Raw genomic sequence first — 5,120 nt, 5'->3', positions numbered from 1 at the left:
CTTCCAAGGGCTTACTACTCTCATCTCATTTTCCTTTTAATTTGCATCTTCACATTTATTCCTGGATATGATTATGGATTTGTTCATAATCTATGTATATCATTTTTATCTAATAATTTCAGAATCTGATTTAACTCTAATGAGATAATTTAAAGCAATACTTACAGAAAATGTATAATAGCTTAGAAGCTATTGATTTTTTTTGCTAAATTTTAAACATCTGTATAGGAAAATATCATGAAGGAATTTTTAAATGCAAAAGGAAACTACAAAAATTATTCAATTCACATAGTTAACTATCATTTTTAAGGATCATTTTTTAAAATGCACTAACAATTCTTGTGAATTATTAAAAAAAAATCACTCAAAAGATAAATGGTTAGAGTATGTGAACATGGAGGTCACAGAAAAATAAAAATGTGGAAAGACGTGTAGCTTTGTCATAACAAATGCAACATAAAGACCCATTAGATGTCACTTTTTATTTATCAGATAGGCAGATATTAAGTCATTTGATAACAATGAGTTTTATTCAAAGTACTGAGAAATAACTCCTCTCACAAGCTATTGGTGAGAGCACATATTGCTGTTAATTTCAGAAAGCAATGTTTATCAACATTTTGAAATGTACACATTCTTTAATCCAGCTAATCAACTCCTGAGGATTTTTTTACACATATATTTTGATTATAGAAATATTAAAAAGATGGTAATTCGAGTAGTACTTGTAATCCTGAGATAACTAGGAAAAATAATTATCAAAAGTTGATTAAATTTGGTCATTTACTTAATAAGTAATCATTATTTATTATAAGTCAGGCTTAGTTCCAGGCTTTGTAGTCTGAAGTGAATAAGATAAAAGTTTACATTCTAGTGGAGTTCATGAAAAATGAATGAGTAACAAATAGATATGTTTATATGTGTATTCATATATATATATTTAGACTGTAGTACATGCTATGAAGAAAACAAAATTAAGAAGAGTGATGGGGGAGATAGATGGCCTGTATTCGATAGAGTGGCCAAGGAAAGACTCTGAGATGGTGATATTTAAAATGTGACTAGAAAAATTTAAAGCATTTCTTCAATTAAAAAAAAAATTAATAAATTTTAAAAAATAAAAATGCAGTAAAAAAATAAAGTGTGACTAGAAGCACAAGCCATATGATATCAAGGAGAAGAGTACAGTGGCACATTCATGCAAAGCTGCCATTAAAATTGAGATAAATCTAAAGGGATTGTTATAGAATGCATTCTGTGATCTTTCTTGTTAAGAAATTATGGTTAACAAATGTTACAGAATGGGGTTATATAATTCTATTCATTTAAATGAATTTATGCAAGTGTGTCAGTGTTTCCATGGTGTGTGTGTCTGTCTGTGCACGTATATAGCTATAGAAAATTTCTAAAAAAAAATTGACAGTGATGGCATTCCCAAGGAGTGGGACTGGGATAATAGATGGCTTTAAAATTTCATCTTACAGCCATATCTTTCATAAACATTTTTATCATAAGAATAAGTATTTTAAAATAATAATTTTAAAGTTAGTATATGAACATATTGTACATAATAAGTGAATAATAGAGTAGGAAGGGGGAATCTTGAAACAGTTCTTTGAATGCCATTGCAGGTTTTCAGGTCTTTCTTAATTCATTTACTTAATGAAATTATCATCAACCTATTTGTAGCTTGCACTTAGATGAATATATTTTAAAGATCAAACTGATACATGTCACCATTTAATTTACTAAAATAATGTTATATTTTGCGTTCCAAATAGCATGTCGTTATTGCTTAAGAATTCATCCTTTCATTTATCTATAATATTATGTGGATATGACAAATGGATTGTTTTAATGGACGATAGCACTGATCCTGAATAAGAATGTTATTTTAATCACCTATTAATTACTTGTGTCTTGTTCAAAGAAAGATCTTTCTTTAGAACTTAATATGTTAAATATCTTGTTAGTATAAACATATTATCATTTGCTAGTACTTCTAATTTTATTTCAATTTGGATGGCACTTCCTAGGTGAGTCTATTTCTGACCCAGCCAGAGTTATTTTCTTCTTTGTAACAGCACATTGTCTTGACTCTGTCATTTCCTTTGCTCTATTGTTATTATCTATATTGATTGTGTTATTTGTCAGATTTTTCTATAGCATTGTGAACTCCCAAAGGAAAACTGATATACCTCTTAAAGCAAAAACAAGGGCTTATTTCCTTAAACCAAAAGTTTTTAGAGTCTAAAGAAGCAAAAAATAAACAAACACATATAATTCCACAATGAAAAAACTTACTGCTGTTTTTCTACACATTCTTTTTATCTTTTTATACAATTATAAATTATATATACATAAAAATATTTTCCAAAATATTATGTTGTAATATTTACTTTCACATAACTTGCAGTTTTGGACTAAAGATTATATCATGAATGTGCTTCATCATTAAGTACTATTCTACCAAGGCATTTAAGAGCTATACAATTCCATTGCACATACATCAATATTGCTTTAATAAATCTTCTAACATTAAAATCTTGTGTTGCTTTAATTTTTTTAAGAAAATAGTTACATCAGATAAAATTAGAAAGATAAATGTTGAGATGTTCTGATGTTCTGATGTGTAGAAGCTCAGATCAACTTCACTTCTGCTTCTTCACATAGCATCATAAGACCCCAACTCTCTTTTTCAGGACATGATAGGGTGAGGCTTATCAAAATAACGGTTATTTAAGTCATGCACAACACAGTGTTTGATGCCATTGTTCTATAGCTTGAGCAAAATCCCAGGGAAAATTTCTCTTGTCTTTGTCTTTTTCTAGTCTCGAAGTAGTAGGCAAAGTTGCTCCTTACAGGATCGCCAGATTCTGGTCTAATTAGTAAAATTTCATGACCAAAAGCCAGTTTGGTTCCAATGATGAGTGCTGAATTAAATTAGAAAGCTTTAAGGTAATCGAGTGTTGAGGTGCCATGCTCGTGTGCCTGGGCTCTAATAAGAGCCTGGATCATTTTGTCCAAATCAGAAGGCCCTTCAGCTATCTCCTAGGAGAACCCATGTAGCATGGTCAGGTGCATTGGCTTGGCTGATACCAAATACCCATTAGGGTCTGATGACTTAAGAGACCAGAAGAGGAAAATCCTATACCTCACAGACTGTCAAGGTTCATGTCATACCTCTCGACAGTTAGCTTCACCATCATACTGTGCCCTCCTGCTAGGAGCAATAAAGTAGCCTTGAGTATGTGTTTGTTCCTTGTCATTAGATAAAATCTAAAAGCAAAGAAACCTGTAAATAGCTCCTGCTTACAAATCCAATTTATGCAAGTGCCAACTTCTGATTTAGAATAGTAGTTCGAGTGCCTCTTCATGCAGAAATTTGCAATTGGAGGAGACATGCACAGCATCAAATAATGAAACAATGTATTCTTATTGTACCCTAGCATCAGGGATGTTGAACAGATTTGAAAAGTGGGAAGAGAGCAGAGCAATGTTTTGTGTCACTTGGAATGTCCAGGGACAGAGAAAAGAGAAGAGGTATTCTGCACAGGTCAGGTTGACTTAATGCAGGGCCCTGATATAAACATAAAATATCCTCACATCCTTGACATCCAGACACCTACTATACTATCTTTATGCTCAGAACAAGTGAAAGTGATTCCTGAGCTATAGAAAGCTTTTCTAATCAGTAGGATTGAAAGATCAAAGGGTGGCATGTGACCAGGTTGTCAGGGTCAGAAGTCACAGAGAAGAGCTGAATCATTTTAAGTATTTATGTCATTGTCAAAACATACATTTTCTCAAATGAGAGGTTTCAATTTACATCGTACAGCAAAATAATGACAGAGCTAATATATCCATATCTATACCTATGTGTATGTATATATATATATGTATGTATATATATACACACATACATATATATATATATATACACAGACATATATTTATATATTTTAATTGAACCATACTATCTCTGAAACAGGAAGTTTTGTTAAATAACCACTCTTTCTCTTGCTTTGAATCTACCAATCTTCATTAAAAATAAATATTCAAAGCAGATTTTTTGACATTATCCTCACTAATTGTCAAGACTAATAATAAAAAGTTTTCCAGGTAAAGTTTCCTATCTTGTTAAAAAAAAAAAAGTGCATATATAGAATTAGTATTTTTACTTCCCTTGTGTTAGTCTCTAAACTATGTCATTCACATGTAATTATTTTATAGATCTCACAGAGACCTTATAGAGCAGATATTCCAACATGAATTTTGATTCATAAGGTACTCTTTTCAGAATTATGAATCATTTATGGTGCTTCTCAGAATTTTAGAAGTGCTACATCTCTATCCCTAAATCTTTTGTTGGTGTTGGTGAGATTATCATTTTACCAACTTGACTCTCACAAATTCCAGCTTCTTTTTAGAGGTTATTGTATTACTTTTATATGCTATTATATAACTTTTACAGCTCTAGAAAGCATAGGGACAAGTTCATTTAAAATAAAGAGATGTGTTTCAATAAGCCTGGCAATGTTATAGTAAAGGGACGGGGGATGACCTTTTATCTCTTCAAAATCCTATTCTGATAGGTCTATTTTCTCGGAAATACTGTAACAGCAGAAGATTTTTAAATGGTGAGGAAAATGCTTTAAGTGCAGATACTTTTTCTTTATTTTTACTATTTTTTCATCTGTCTACACATATTTATATGTTTTATTTCCTTCTTAAAATATGTATTTCTTTTAGATTAAATACAGTTGTTTTAATTTTAAAGTCAATGCATTTTAATGAAATAAACATATCTGAATATCACATATTCAAATAGTATGTTCAGAATGCAATCTGGTTATGTTAAGCTGAATTCTAAAACAACCCCAAAACTAAATGACTGAAGAAAACTTTATCTCAAGTAAAATTGCTTTCTGATGAGTGAGGATGTCCTGAAAAATGTAAGATGTATATCTTAGATGTCCCCCATCTTCTTTTTAACACCTTTTTTCCATTTTTAGATATTTTTTCCTTCGGAATTATGGTATTCTCATTCAGTCCTCTTCAAGGAAATTTACCACCTGGGAATCACTACCAGCTTTCTGCCAGGACGAATGCATCCATTG

Source organism: Pteropus alecto, unplaced genomic scaffold (genome assembly GCF_000325575.1).
Source record: "Pteropus alecto unplaced genomic scaffold, ASM32557v1 scaffold7, whole genome shotgun sequence".
NCBI classification, from domain to species: domain Eukaryota; kingdom Metazoa; phylum Chordata; class Mammalia; order Chiroptera; family Pteropodidae; genus Pteropus; species Pteropus alecto.
The sequence above is the reverse complement of the archived record's forward strand: the minus strand, read 5'-3'. Positions refer to the sequence as shown.